We start from the raw sequence: 16,302 nt of genomic DNA, 5'->3' as shown, positions 1-16,302 counted from the left end.
CTGAGGTCCAGCTCAACAGGAAAAGTCATAACGACTATAGTTCTCTTTATATAGGGGAGCGGAGAGGAATCATGTGTGAGGGTTCCAGGCCATGAGAGATCTCCTCAGACACTACAGCAGAACTTGCACTCAGGAGAATCCCACTGTCTTGTCACTAGCTGGCAAGGCAGGCTGGTGTGCAGCTTTGTTAGAGGGTCTTTTGCTGAAGACCACCCCAGACTGAACCCCCTTCTCCCCGAGGGCAGGAAGGAGATAATAGCAGGAGTCAAGTACCTGCTTTGCGGCCAGTAACCCAAATGTGATGGGCAGGGAAGAGTTACCCCATCTGGGGCAGAGTTGCAGACAATGAAGCCTAATCACAGCGCATGGTATAAGCTGGTTTCTGAAGGTAGCAGTTGGAAGAATCAGTGCCAAAGACAGCAGGCTATGCAGAGAACAGCTGGAGCCTCAAAGGAAAGGAAAAGCTTTTTTTTTTTTTTAATGATTTTCTTTTATTATAAGAGTATCACATGATCGTGGCAAAGTTAAAAGGAGGAGTAGGCACAGAGGAGAATATAAAAATTGATGGTAATCTCACCATTCATTTATTTAATCAGCAAGTATTTCTTGAGCCTCGCCTACATACCAGGCCCTTTTTTAGGCACTGGGGTTGGAAAGATGAACACAAATCTGCTCTCTTGGCGCTTCCAGTGCACAAAGGGGGACAGGTGAATATTAGAATCACACAAAGGAGAATATCATAATTTACTAGGCTGAGTGCTAGTCCCTACAAGCAGAATATAAGGGAACCTGTCCAGACTTAGGGGGCGGCAGAAGCAGAGGAGTGGTGGGTCTGAGAAGACTTCCTGAGGAAGGGACCCTTCACCTGAGATCTGAGCAGGAAATGAAATCAGAAGATGGATGAGTAGTGACCCCTAAACAAATAAATAAATAAAGCATAAAGAAAGACATTGCACAAGCTCCCTGGCAGAAGGGAACATGGGGTGTGTTGAAGAACTGGGAGAAACTGGCATGCATAGTGACTAGACTCAGAGCTGGAAGGAGAGGGTGGGACCGGAGACTGGAGAGGTAGGCAGGGTCAGATTGTTGACCTCCATACAAGTCCTTCAAATATTTTATTTATTGTATGTGTGTATAATATGTGTGCATATGCACAACCTGTGTATATATAAGATGTGTGTGCACAGACGTGCGTATGTGCATGGTTTAATCATTACCATCGAACTGCCACATTTCCCTCCAGGAAGTGTGACCCTGTCTGTACTCTTGCACCATATGAGTGTCAATTTCACTTCATCTTCAACCACACTCATTATCTTTTATTAAACTTCAGTGTTCAAGGGGCACCTGGGTGGCTCAGTCGTTGAGCGTCTTCCTTTGCCCCAGGTCATGATCCCGGGGTCCTAAGATCAAGCCCCACATCAGACTCTCTGCTCAGTGGGAAGCCTGCTTCTCCGTCTCCCACTCCCTCTGCTTGTGTTCTCTCTCTCGCTGAGTCTCTCTCTCTGTCAAATAAATAAATAAAATATTTTTTAAAAAATAATAAGCTTCAGTGTTTGATTAGCAAAAAGTATATTATTTAAGTTTTCATTTAGCAGCAAATATATTTTTCACTTGCTTCAGAGAGAGTAGGACCGTCTTCTCAATGAAATAAGTACAGTATTGTAAGTGTTGGTCAAAGGCAGCCTAAAGAACCTGTCTGCTGGAGATCTCTCTAGCAAAGATTCAGCCTGGGTACCTACTGTTCCCTCCTCATGCCTCATCCTTGAGCTAAGGCATTAAAATATGAAAGCAAGGGGCACCTGGGTAGCTCAGTGGGTTAAGCCTCTGCCTTCAGCTCAGGTCATGATCTTGGGGTCCTGGGATCGAGTCCCGCATCAGGCTTTCTGCTCAGCAGGGAGCCTGCCTCCTCCTCTCTCTCTGCCTGCCTCTCTGCCTACTTGTGATTTCTCTCTCTGTGTGTCAAATAAATAAATTTAAAAAAAATCAAAAATATAAAACTGAATTTAAAAAAATGTGAGAGCAATTCTCCAAATTTGTGTTGGCCATCAGTCTTAATTTATACTAATGCAGGGATGAATTTCCTCCTGGCCAATCAAATACAACAGCCCCGAAGGAAATAGAGAAGTCAGCTAAGATTTGTTGGAAAGAGAGAAAAGGGTCGGTATGGGCTTGATGGGAAATGGGCCAGTTTGAAGGAGGTAAGGAATAGTGGGACCTAAAGCAAGGACCTCACAAGGAGACTTCATGCCCCAGTGAGAGAGTGGGGCAGTAGAGGGAAACATCTGAACACAGGTTTGACAGCTTTACCATTTAGCCTCGGGAGAGCTGTGTTCACTTGCATGCATCATCTGCAAAAATTCACTGGCCTGCCTCTTACCTCAGTTCCCTTCTGCACAAACATGTCTTGATCTCAGAAGATCAGGACTGTGAGTGAGGGTGTGTGAAGACTGCAGAGTCTTATGCCCAAATCACGTGTGGTCTAGGCAGCATCCCCTGGAACTGAAATCTACCTCTCTGGGGAGTCTGTGGGGGTGTGAGAATGGAACAGGGAGGTTTACCTATTTCCACCTACTGGTACACCAGGATCTTGACAGCAACAGTCAGGAGAGAGTGCAGAGAGCTTCCTGCAACAACACTGGAGTAGTTTATCTTGAGAACTTTATGAAACAATGAATAAGAAAGATAGAACTTTGAGTTCTATGTACATTTTACAGTGTAATCTATATGCCCGAAAACTACAAATACAATAAAGTGTGTTTCCTAGATAACTGTCCAGTTCCAGATGACCAAAAAGGCTGGGGGAGCTAAAACACTTTCTCTCTTCTGGTCCATGCTGGATTCCTCTTGTTTTGTCTGGCTCTTGTTCTGTAAATGAACTTCTGTGGGTCTCAGTTCCATATTTAATGACATATCCATGTCGAGCTTCATGGTCAGACCCTGAGGGTGAAAGATCCCACACTTTGTTTAATGTTCTCTTGTGCCCGTCTTGAAATTCAGAATGACTTCTTTTTTTTTTTTTTTAAAGATTTTATTTATTTATTTAACAGAGAGAGATCACAAGTAGGCAGAAAGGCAGGCAGAGTAAGAAGGGAAGCAGGCTCACTGCTGAGCAGAGAGCCCGATGTGGGGCTCGATCCCAGGACCATGGGATCATGACCTGAGGTGAAGGCAGAGGCTTTAGCCCACTGAGCCACCCAGGTGCCCCTCATAATGACTTTTATTTATTTTTTAAAATACTTTATTTATTTATTTGACAGAGAGAGAGATCACAAGTAGGCAGAGAGGCATGCAGAGAGAGAGGGGGAAGCAGGCTCCCCGCTGAGCAGAGAGCCCGATGCGGGGCTTGATCCCAGGACCCTGAGATCATGACCTGAGCCGAAGGCAGAGGCTTAACCCACTGAGTCACCCAGGTGCCCCCCGCCTTGTAATGACTTTTAAACAAGAGAACTTGCATCCTGATTTTGCACCAGGTCTCCCAAATCTCATAGCTGATCCTAGTCATATCCTGTTCCCAAAACTCTTGTTTCCAGTATTGAAATGTGTTAGAGATTTCACAGTATAATATATAATATTATTTATTATTATTAATATTATTTATTATAATATTTTTGTTAAGAGCCAGACAGTTCATGGCTTAGCTCTGCGCTTCCTAACAGTGTGATTTTTGAGATACAGAATCTCTCTGAGCTTCAGTTTCCTCATCTGTACCCACCTCTGAATTTGATTTTTTTCTGGTTTTAAAAAATTTAAATGCAGCAAAGCACTTAGCACTCTGTTGGGCACAATGCACGAAGATACCATGGGTATGTGATTATACTGTACACATTTCACCTTTATTACATGTATCTTGCTATTTAATGAAGACTTTGCTTCTTCTCTCCCATACAATCAGCAAAATATTTGCCACTAATTACCATAGTAGCAGCTAGACTGTGTGGTCCTTCGGATGGCCATCTGTCTCTGTCTCTGTACTCTGCACACATAATCCGGTCAGCGGTTGCTGAATTTGTTCACATTGTCTTCTCACACAGCGTTTTGTGTTCTCTTGGTGGCCACAGGAGGGCTGTTTTTATTCTGCAACTTTAGGCAGAAAGAGTAACTCCCAGATTTTGGATCTGGACAAAAAGTGGATTCTGAACTCCCAAGTCCCTCCTCACCCACTTCACCCATGACGCCATGACAGTTTCCGTGTAACTGACGTCCAGCATGGGTCCTACGCACCGCAGTGCAGCAGCTGTATCAGTTACCATGTCATACCCTAGGACAGATAAGTTTAGACACAGAAGCTTCATTTAAAACACACACACGGGGCGTACATGCCCACGCTCACATACACGCAAGTAAATGAGTAACAACAGATCAAGCTAGAGACCAGAACAGACAGTCAGAGTGTCTTAGAGGAAGTGTACATGTGTATACGTGTTGTCCGCAACTCACTGAAATGCATAAAAATTAAAATGACTGATGGGTGATGGGTAGAGGGATCTATAGATGGATAAATATAAGATAAAGGAAAGAAGCTAAATGTTTCCTGTGGGTACTAGCTGATGAGTATATGAGCATTTGTTGTAGAAGTCTTTTTTCCTTTCTATACATTTAAAATTTTTTAGGGATGCCTGGATGCTTCAGTTGGTTAAGTCTCTGCCCTCGGCTCAGGTCATGATCCCAGGGTCTTGGGATCAAGTCCCAATTCGGGTTCCTTGCTCAGTGGGAAGCCTGCTTCTCCCTCTGCATGCTGCTCCCCCTGATTTTAAAAAAAGATTTTTAAAAAATCTTTTAAAAAATTTTAATAAAATGTTGTCAAGGGAAGTCTAGTCTGCTGAAAATCAGGAAGGGAATAAAATCCAGATTTCTGTCTTTTGGAAATCTGAATTCTGGCAATACTGAACTTACATGCCAATAAGTGGTTGGGGCTAAGTCACAGGTGCCTTTTCAAGGGGCATGAGACCATTAGGTCTCCACATCCCTATTTTCTCCCATTCTATTGCCATAGGTGCCCCTTGTGTAACTCATTTAGGTTTCCTGCCTCATTCTCACAGACATTTGTGTTGCAAGCCCTGTTGTAAATGTACATGTGTCAGTGGATTGATTGTGGAATAATTATTCTGTAAAAGTATTCTCAAATACCTTATCCAGAGAATTTCTACACGAGGCTTTTAAGGTTCTCCTTCAGATCTGTAAATCTCCTAAAATTATATGTACATGAAAAATATTGTGCCTTATTTTTCTGGAAAGATAGGCTGTAGCTTATTTTTTTTTTTTAAGTAGGCTTTGCACTCAGCATGGAACCCAATGTGGGACTTGAACCCTGAGATGGAGACCCAAACTGAGATCAAGGGTCAGATGCTTAACCTCCTGAGCCACCCAGGTACCCCTAAAAAATTTTAAATGTATAGAAAGGAAGAAAGACTTCCTTTCTCAAAGATAATAGAGAGGTTCCTAAAGAGGTCAATGATTCAAAATAATTAAGAACATTAAGACCAAATATAAGTTAAGCAGCTATACTAATGTATTTTAAATTATTCAAATTTTTAAAAATTCCATATACATATAACCAATCAGGCACACTGTTACCTTGGAACTCACGTTATCCTGGAAAATAAGGGATCTGAGTACCTCTTCCTGAACCAGAACTGCTCAGGGCTTTGTATGTGTAAGTTAGCAAGTAAATGTGTATCTAGAAGGTAAGGCAAGATTCACTGACCATGAGGGACCAGCACATACAGAGTTGCCAAATGCTGTCTGTGATCCCAGCATTAGAAATTTACTTCATAAAAAAGAAAAAAGAAATTTACTTCTTGTGTGTACATAAGGGCTGGCTGGTGATCTCCAGGAAGGTCTAATAGAAGAAAGTAATTTGGTGAATTATATCTTGGGTGCTAACAGTTTTTCTTTTTTTTTTTTTAATTTTTTATTTTTTAAATTTCTTTTCAGTGTACCAGAATTCATTGTTAATGCACCACACCCAGTGCTCCATGCAATACATGCCCTCCATAATACCCACCACCAGCCTCACCCACCTTCCCACCCCCATCCCCTTCAAAACCCTCAGACTGTTTTTCGGAGTCCATAGTCTCTCATGGTTCATCTCCCCCTCCAATTTCCCTCAACTCCCTTCTCCTCTCCATCTCCCCATGTCCTCCGTGTTATTTCTTATGACCCACTAATAAGGAAGATGTGGTCCATATACACTATGGAGTCTTATACCTCCATCAGAAAGGATGAATACCCAACTTTTGTATCAACATGGACAGGACTGGAAGAGATTATGCTGAGTGAAATAAGTCGAGCAGAGAGAGTCAATTATCATATGGTCTCACTTATTTGTGGGTGCTAACAGTTTCAATACCGTCTTCCTCTTCACTTTAGTCCTGTATCTAAGAATGGCCAGTAGTATCATGCTTCTTTCCAAAACTTGACCCTGGGATTTCCTAGATCTGTATAGATAATGACAGCTTATTATTCTTTTTTTTTTTTAATTTTTTTTTAAGATTATTTATTTATTTATTTGTCAGTGATAGAGGGAGAGAGAGCGAGCGAGCACAGGCAGACAGAATGGCAGGCAGAGGCAGAGGGAGAAGCAGGCTCCCTGCTGAGCAAGGAGCCCGATGTGGGACTCGATCCCAGGACGCTGGGATCATGACCTGAGCCGAAGGCAGCCGCCCAACCAACTGAGCCACCCAGGCGTCCCGACAGCTTATTATTCTAAGGCAGTGCTTGCTCACTTGTATTTCCCATCCTTCAAGAATGTGAGAGGATAGTGATTAAATATAGCTAATCTTTCTTTTTTATAGGCAATAGTTTTGCCACCAATTTATCTGGCTTTTCCATAATTTTGAGTGAACACAAAGTTAGAAATGGATTTAATTCAATAAATGTGTTCTGTGAGCCTACCTTGTTTTATGCAATATGTTCGTCTCTGGGGCTACAAAATATGACTTGGTCACTACATTCAAGAATATTTGTCACGGACACTATTGATTTGCTATCGGTCTAAGTGACCCGGAAAAGCCCTTAAGATTATATAATTTTAGAAACCAAGGTTTTTCCTGGGGGTTCTCATATGGATTAGGAAAACTTAATTTACTGGCCCTTTTTTTTTGGAACTCTCCCTAATCTCTTTTCTCCAAGGTTGACCTTGGAACTCTCCCTAATCTCTTTTCTCCAAGGTTGACCACACTGAACTTGGTGTCAGGGATATCCCTCTCAGGCAACAGGATGTTCAGGCAGCTGTGACCATTAGAGTTTGTCTGAGCCTGGGCATGGGGAGTGTGGGGATGTGGGGGAGACAAGGCACCCAACAAGGGCCGTTTCCAGGGGCAAAGCAAACATCAGAGCCAACTAGAGGTCTCTTCCGGGCTTCAGTCAAAGTCCTGGGCAGGAAGGTAGAAAGTGGTAAGAAATCAACAGCAGGTTGTAAAGTAGAGGTACCTGGGTGGAGGGCTAAGTAGACATCAGAGAGATTCTGTTCGGTACTTCAGAAGCTTCTCAGGAGGAAAAGGCAACTGTTAGGGTTTGTGGCACATTTACATGTGGATCTCTTATATAGACGATTCTCTAGACCTTCAGGTACCTACAGTCACTCAAACATGAGTACTTGCCATCTCTTCACTTCTGGGGGGTGAATGCTTTAATATTACATCATTTAATCTTTATCAACTCCTTAAAACTCAAAGAGAAAAATCTGAGATAAGACCACAACAACTAGGGGCGCCTGAGTGGCTCAGTGGGTTAAAGCCTCTGCCTTTGGCTCAGGTCATGATTCCAGGGTCCTGAGATCAAGCCCTGCATTGAGCTCTCTGCTCCTCGTGGAGCCTGCTTCCCTTCCTCTCTCTGCCTACTTGTGATCTCTGTCTATCAAAAACAACAACAACAACAACAACAAACTAAGACTAGAGCAGAGGTCTTTCATTCCAAAATCAGGGTTCTATCTGCCATACTCCAGCTACCCCCAAATAAGTACCAACATGTTGGACCAAGGTTCTTTGGAGTTTTGTCTTCAGTTCTAATCCTGCTTTTTTAGGGACCGGAATACACATTAAAGTCCTTCCAGATTGCTCTCTTCTTGATTGTGCTTACTGCTTTAGGAACTCAGCTTCACCTCAGATAACCCAATTCACTCATCATCAGACTCCACTCCTACTGACTGGATTTTTGGATGGATTTCACAACAGGCCTTCCTTAGGCCAAGCTGTTCTGCTGAGTTTTTCCCATTTACCACAGGAGCCTCTAATGCCTGGCTACCGGAGTCGTGTGAGGTGTGAGGATGCGCCTGGCCAGAAAGAAGACAATGCAAACTACTGAGCTGGAATTTGTGATTCCCTGTGGAAAAGAGAAAACAGGAGCAAGAGCAAGGCACACCTAGTGGGAATCTGATTTTCCTGCCCATGCACACTTGTCACAGGGCACTGCCACTTCAAAGCCCAGCAGGTGGCTTCGCTTTCTCTTGCAGAGTGTGTTCCTCTCATACTGACAGGCCAGCTGTTTTACTAAATGTGATTATTAACAGAAATGCAATTATTTTGTGGCACCATCTCTTAAGTATTATGCCTCAAAGGATTAAAACAAAACCAAGTGAATTCACACCTGGAGTGGAGGTAGGACTAAGGTGACCAGATGTCTCTGCTAGTCTCTGGATTTTTTTAATCTTCCCTGGTCTGCCCATCTGGCACCTGTGCTGGCAGAGAGACTCACTGGCTCCTGGCCAGGGGGCACATGAAGTGAATAACACTATCTTAAACAATTCTAGAGTATGAGAGGAGGAGAAGAGATTACTCCATAGGAAGAGAGTCTTCACCCTTGGAATTTCCTTTCCTTTCTCTTAGGGATTTTTGTATCTAATTGGTTTAAGGTAGCTTTCTGCAATTCATTTTATATAAAACAAGGATAAGGACTTAAGACCCTATCTTGATATAAATATATTTACAATTAAAAAAAAAAAACAGGAGAGGTGGAGAGGTTTATTAGTTTCTCACAGGAAGCTCCTTGTTTTTTTTTTTTTTTCAGCAATTTCCCTCAATAAGCTAATTGCCTTATCTTAGGCAAATTAAAGAGATTAAGCAAAAATAAAAAGAGTTCTTATAATCTGAGTTCTTGGAAGAAATGGCTGGGGGGGCTTATTAATTTTTAAAAAGCCCACATCAACAAATGGTCTCTGAAAAACAGTCTGAGGGTTTTGGAGGGGCAGGGGGTGGGAGACTGGGTGAGCCTGGTGGTGGGTACTATGGAGGGCATGTATTGCATGGAGCACTGGGTGTGGTGCAAAAACAATGAATTCTAGAACACTGAAAAGAAATTTAAAAAATAAATAAAATTTTTTTAAAAAGTGGCCTTTACATAAAGTTAATAGCAGGCTGAAATTTCCTAAAAATAAGCCTCTCATATATGTGTAGATACAAAGTCTCACCATTGAACTTTTACCAGTAGGTAAAAGATTTCATTCTAATTTAAAAAATTTTTGACTTATTTTTTTAAGATCTTAGCTCGCACTTACGATCCTAAGACCTAGAGTCACGTGCTCTACCAACTGAGCCCACCAGGCACCCCTCAAAAATTTTTATCTTGATAGTCAGGGTCACTCCATCTTCCTCTCCCTTTGACATCATAATGATGTCTCTAGGAGAAGGTGCTGCGTTTTTTAACCCTCAGGAACCTGGGATCTGCCTGGAGATAAATCTGGTAAAATTGTCCCTCCAGCCCTAAAGCCTAGGGCACCTGACCACACCCTCAATCCATGTCCCAGCTGAGGTAGCAAATCCAGTTGAAATTGAAGTCGAGTGTCCCACATCCTTCACAGACCAGATTCTGGAGATGGCCCCAACTTGCTAATCAGAAATAAAGTCACTTAGGCCAGAATGGGAAACTTAAGGGAACAGTTGTGCCGTAATTTGACTCAACTGAGTGAAGCTAGGCTCAAGTCTGTGTTGTTTTTGTGCTTTGTTTTTTTCTTTTTGAAAAATGGTTTTTCAATTGTAGTTAAAAAGAAAAACCCTGAGTAACTTTACATCAGTAGTTATGGACTGCACTAAGGTATAGACCCTGAATATTTGCTTAAGATGGAGGAAGCATTAGGGAGGGACAATTTTACAGTGTTAAAAAACCCGTTTCCCAGTACCTCCAGAACCAATGTTCTCATCCAAAGAGCCTGAGAAAATGGCCCTTCAATTAAGATTAATACAGCGTGCCTAAGTGACTCAGTCATTAAGCCTCTGCTTTTGGCTCGGTTCATGATCTCAGGGTCCTGGGATCAAGCCCCACATTGGGCTCCCTGGTCAGCGGGAGGCCTGCTTCTCCCTCTCCCACTCCCCCACTTGTGTTTCCTCTCTAGCTGTGTCTCTGTCAAATAAATAAATAAAATCTTAAAAAAAGATAAATATCAGAGCACATAAAAGATAATGGTTTCATTGACTATTTAATTGTAAGGAAGCTCCTCTCTGGTTGAGATACCTTCTCAATCTCATAAAGATACTGACCTAAGAGAGTAAGGGACAAGAAAAAGTAACAGACAAGGCCAATTTATAGTAGCAGAGTAGAGAGGATCCTTACCATCTTGTGAAGTTGGAGAGGAAATTTAAGAAAAAGGAGCTAGTGGTTGGGTTTAAAAGTGGTGTGTCTGTTTTTATAAAACCTTCAAATTAAATCATAGATCATAAAAGATCTTATTTTAGTTGTCCAGGGAAGTCATTTGTGTCCCTTCCCTTGACTTTGGAATTATTCTGGAAGCTTTTTCTCTAGTTTTGCATATCCAGTTGTCCCCCTTTGACTTTTTAGGCAAGTGCTATATGATGAAGATTTACCTTCTTAGCCACTTTTGTAGATTTTTCTCTGTACCTCACACTCACTCATTCTGTCTTCAGAAATGGGACCATATTTCGGTTTCCTTGAGCCATTTCATTCTGTGTTCTACAGTCAGCAAGCCCTCTTGCTCAGCTCTAGACCTGAAAAATTAAAATCAGGAATAGATAAGGCTACCTAACTCATGCTCTAGCTAAAACCCATTGTGCTCATTTCTTACTGTACTTTCTTGAGGCATTGACAAAGATGTTTTGCAATGATCAGAACATTCTCACCCCCAGACCAGAAAAGCCCTTTTGGCAACAGAATGCCTAGAACACCATCCCCAGATGTCTCATTCCCTGCCCATGATCATGGCCTGAACACACACTAACCCCCCACCAGGGATCACGTGCTCCCTGCCTACTCACTTGTACGTGCTCCCTGAACCTCTCTTATAACACTCTGTGTGTCCATCTTGCCAGTGGAGATGTTGGTTGTGCCTCCTCCACCAGCTGCTGGCACTGGAAATAAATTTCTCCCTTTCTTTTTTCCAAACCATCATCTGTTGATTTATTAGCTGCTTTTGCAAGGAGTTTACCCAAGTTCATTCGGCAACAGTGTTGGCACACCCAACCAGTAGCTATGTTCTCAATTGTCCAGTTCCCTCCAGGTTTCCGGGATGGAGCAGTCGGCCTTGGCATTGCCAGGGCTCACCCACACATTTCCTAAGTTAGCAGCTGTGATAGCTCATCCCATAACACCACTTCCATATTTTGTATTTATGCAATATTAAAAAGAATAATTTTCTATAATAAATTTAGTCAGACTTCTAGTTCTTATTTTCTTTGCATCTTATCTATAAATAAGTCATATACTCCAGAGTTTTCATTTTGCTGGGTATCAAGTCTCTTAGTGCTAGTGAGATATCTGTGTCCCTAACTGTAGATCTTTGACTCCACCATTTACCTTCCCAGAATTTCAACTAGGATTCAACTTAATCATGAATCATGATCATCAATTGTGGCTAATATTTGTTGAAAACCCACTATCTGCCAGACACTCTGCTTGTTAGAAGAGGCAATCTGCCAGTGTGCCAGGCAGTCTGCTCTGTCTGTACATGCCTGTGGTTTCTTGCAAAGAATGCAAGGTTCTGACCCCTCTTCAGACAGGCTGTTTCAGAGTCGTGTTAGCAAGTGACCTTGAGGTATGAGCAATGTCTTCCCCCCGGACAAACAGCAGGCTTGCTTCTGCTTACAAGAAAGTGATAAATTCCCACACTTAGTGTTCCTCTCCTGTAATTGAACCTCATGTGTATGTGGGTGTCTATCACAGGCCTTGTATTGCCCCCATGAGACTTGGGGAACGTAGAGAACCAGTGAAAATGAGCATGAGACTCTGGCTACTGCTTTTGCTGTGAGTCCTAAAGTTCTTTATTTCTGGCCCGGGAGTCCATGTCTTCTGCCAGCATCCTGTGGCAGGCTAAATTGTTAGCTCATAAGTAGAGTACAGTTACAGACCCAGTGTGCAGAGTTCCTGACAAAGTTTTCTATGTTGACTATCACCTTTAATCCTCACAAAGCCCCTATGAAATCCTTACCCTCTCCTTTTCTGGTTATCACACTATCCTTCATCACTAAATCTGGATCCCTCTCTCCATTCTCTTGTCAGTACCTCTACTCCTTATGCTTTCCCTGCAACCACCAGGTAAGACCCACAAAGCCAGATCAATCCCACCTTCTGTTTTATACCTGTTCATCTCTACACCTGTTCTACAGAACGCAGCCCCTTCATCCGTGTTCACTTCGATTCGCAACAAGTCTTAGCTGAGCCATCTAAGACCTGCTTGTCCCTGGCAACTTGGCCTCCCATTCACCTCAGAGGCCAAACTTCATTCATTTTCCTCAAAGTGCCTCCTCTATCTCCTTGACTTTAGCATCCTCTTTCCTAGAAAGCATAGAAATTCCCAGGAATAATTCCATCAACTCCCCTACACATGGACACTTAATGGTGTTTTTATGAACATGGTCCCCATAACATCTTTCCTTAAAAACCCCAGATGTTCAAGTCAAAGGCATCCCTTCCCAACCCATGCCTTTGATAGTATCTATCTACAAGCAGTCCAATTGTGCTTGTCTTCCCCTCAGCCATATAAACATTCTTAAATCTGTAGCCAAAAAACCAAAACCTTTCCTCAAGACTCCCCCAGGATGTTATACACCTGAAACTAATGTAACACTGTGTGTCAACTAGACTTCAATTTTTGGGGGGGAGATTTCATTTATTTATTTGAGAGAGAGAGCACAAGCAGGGGGAGCAGCAGGCAGAGGGAGAGGGGGAAGCAGGCTCCCCATGGGGCAGGGACCCCCGACATGGGGCTTGATCCCAGGAAACTGGGATCACGACCAGAGCTGAAGGCGGATGTTTAACCAACTGAGCCACCCAGGTGCCCTAACTATACTTTAATTAAAAAAAATTAAAAAAGACTCCCCTGGAATCTCTCCCTCTCTTTCCTCTTCCATAGCCAACAGTGCCCCCCACTTCTATTCCTCCTCCGGGCTTCTCTTCCACTATGTCACAGAAATGCTCTGGCAAAATTCAGTTAAGATCTGCTAACTGCTCAGCCCAGTGGATCACTTCGTTCTCTACACATCTGAGTCAGAGGTAGAAGTTGACCAGGACCAGGGAAGAGCAGGGCTGGGTGGTTCTGTCCTGGTCGTGGGACAGCTGGGTGAAGGTAACCTCTCAGAGAGCGGCCATGAGAATCACTACCCTGTTCTCACTTTCCTCTCTCCTTATCAGGTACAGGTGCTCCACATTGGCTGGCCCTGTCTGAAAACAGGGGAGCTCTACGGATGCAGTTCCTACAGGCCCCACTCCAGAGCAGGTAGCAATGGGTGATGGTTGGCTGAGAGGCCCGGGGGAGAGCAAACAGTACAATCTCACACAGGGCACTGTTTGAGAAGATTGTCACAATAGTTTTTCAAATCTTTCGTAAACAACCTAAATTCTTGTCCTGGGGACAAGAAAAGAGAAGGCATAAAATATGGCAATTAAAACACAGCACAGAACTTACAATTACAGATGAAATCAAATGGATTTTCTCCACGAACATGGGCAAAAGCACCGCTTACATTTTCAGACATTTTCAAATCATGCAATAGTAGTTTTACTCTTAAATGATCATAAGAAGCCAAGGTTAACTCTCGTAGGAGGTGACATTTGAAGAGGCCAGTGGATTAATAGGTTATTTGTAATTTATGACTATCAGACAGGATTTGTTGGAGAATTTGCTATGTAGGAAAGAATAGAGCAAAATCTTTTCGGTTTGAGGTTAACTTACTTTGGTCATTTGGGGATATTTTCGTTGCGTGCTTGTGTATCCTGGGGTGCTGTATAGACAGCATTGAAATCACCATTTTAATTTTCTTAAAAACTTAGATATTTATCTTAAGTGTAAGAATCAGATATTCCTTGGCTCCATGACTTCACTTGGCTGTACTCTGCATTCAGTCATTTGGCAACCCTTTTCCCCATGATGTCGGCCAAGGACAGACACCAAATGTAAGAGTGGAAAGGACTTTGATGATCACTGAGTTTGACACCAAGATTTTACAGATGAAACTAAGATCCAGAGATACCACAGGAATGACACAAGGCCAAGCAGCAATTGTCAAGACAGATTGAACAAGAATTCAAGTCCCAGTAACACTTAATAATACATTTGCTGTCATTACTGTCTCCAGCTTTACCTGGGGTCATTCAAAATGTGGAGCAGATCTTCCCTGAAATGCTGATCCATTGCCCAGAGGCTCATTCAGCCAGAAGCATTAGAGAGGGGTGCACTGCTCAGGGCTGAGCGTTCATGCACCTGTGTCAGAACTCGTCTCTGAACCAACAGCATGTGAACCCTTGGGCAAGCTCTTTATTCCATCTGGGCCTGAATTTTCCCTTCTGAGAAAAAAGTGGTGGTGAGGGGAGGGGAAGAGGAAAGCTAGAACAAAAGGTTCCCAAAATCTCATTCATATCTAATTTTGTATGTGTGTATAAACTAAAACTTGCGTGACTGCTATGGAGATTTGCTTTATGAAAATAATGATGTGGTTGTGTTATACCTGGAGGGCATTTTAAATATCTCTGCAGATATTCAAGATTTCTAAGAATTACAATTTATATCTAGGTAGATTGCATTCTTATTTCTAAAAGAGGGACACATACTAGACTTTAAAAACCTCAGATTGGGATCACCAAAGATACGTCTACTTCCAAAATAAACATTTTCACTCAGATTTCAGTGGGACCTCCCCCCCCCCCAGGTCTAAGAGAGAATGAACTAGCTCTGAATTAATTATATCTGTCTTCCCATTTAAAATATTTGGAGGAATATGGTAGAAAAAATTGTGTGTCCAAGTCCTCCAAGAAGCAGACACTAAGATGCGATTAAATGTGCGAAAGTATTATTAGGTAACATGCCTATGAGAGAAAATGGGGAGGTAGCCAGAAAAGTCTGGGAGAACAATCAGCCAAACTGTGGCCAGCTTGACCACAGCTAAAGGAATAGGGAAGGAAAGCTGGGTGAAAGGATCCTAGACTGCCAGGCGGCCCAAGGGAGGGTCTGCAGGGGTATCCGGAGTCCTTGAACCAACCTTGCCTATCAGAATAGTCCTGTCTCCAAGAAGAGACTTGCTCTAGTATTCCTCTTATGAGCAGGAAAAGGGGATAGAGTATGGAAATCTGTTCAGAACTTGGGTCCTTGATTTATTAAGTTCCCTTAATTAAGGTCTTTGAGGCACATTCTCAAGGCCTCCACAGATTTTTATTCCTTTCACTTTACAGTATCTCAGGGAGTATTGGCTTTGGGTCCCAGTCATTTTTCCTGGCCTTCTACAGGTGTGCCATGAAAAGAACATGAATTCTAATTCCATAATTTCCACTTACCCTTCTGGAATTAACTTTTTCCACGTGTAATATTGACTTTCCTCATCGGTCTATTTTTTTTTTTTTAATTACTATAACACATGATTGGAAAGAACTTTGTAGAAACATTTTTAAGAATGGGAGATATTACAGATATTGTCACAAATAAATTCTTGTTTATTTGGTGAGTTAGAAGGGAGTGAGAATGAAGATAGTATTTTCCTTCATGTCTTGGAGAGCTGGGCCTGGTCTGATATTTGCTCACAGTCCCAAATTCTAGGAGCATAGACTCCTGGGAATGGTTGGAAAGAACACTGTCCATACTTCTGGAACTCTTCACAGGTCCACACTTCTGCCCACCCCTCCTAAGTGTCAGTTCCAGTTCTCTTCATAATAGAAGCCTTTTGAAAAGGTGTTAGAGCCTCTTATCTAGACTTTTGTGCTCATGCCATATCCCTTTCCATTCTGGGATGGTCTTTCCCTCATACTAAAGAGCTTATTGATAATTGCAGGAAATGTGCATGTTCTCATGCAGTTAGCCATGTTCAAATTTGAAATCTAGAATCCTCATCTGTCTTTTGAGAAGGTTGCTTTCACCCAATTGTTCTG

The sequence above is a fragment of the Mustela nigripes genome, chromosome 13 (genome assembly GCF_022355385.1).
Source record: "Mustela nigripes isolate SB6536 chromosome 13, MUSNIG.SB6536, whole genome shotgun sequence".
Taxonomy (NCBI): Eukaryota; Metazoa; Chordata; class Mammalia; order Carnivora; family Mustelidae; genus Mustela; species Mustela nigripes.
The sequence above is the reverse complement of the archived record's forward strand: the minus strand, read 5'-3'. Positions refer to the sequence as shown.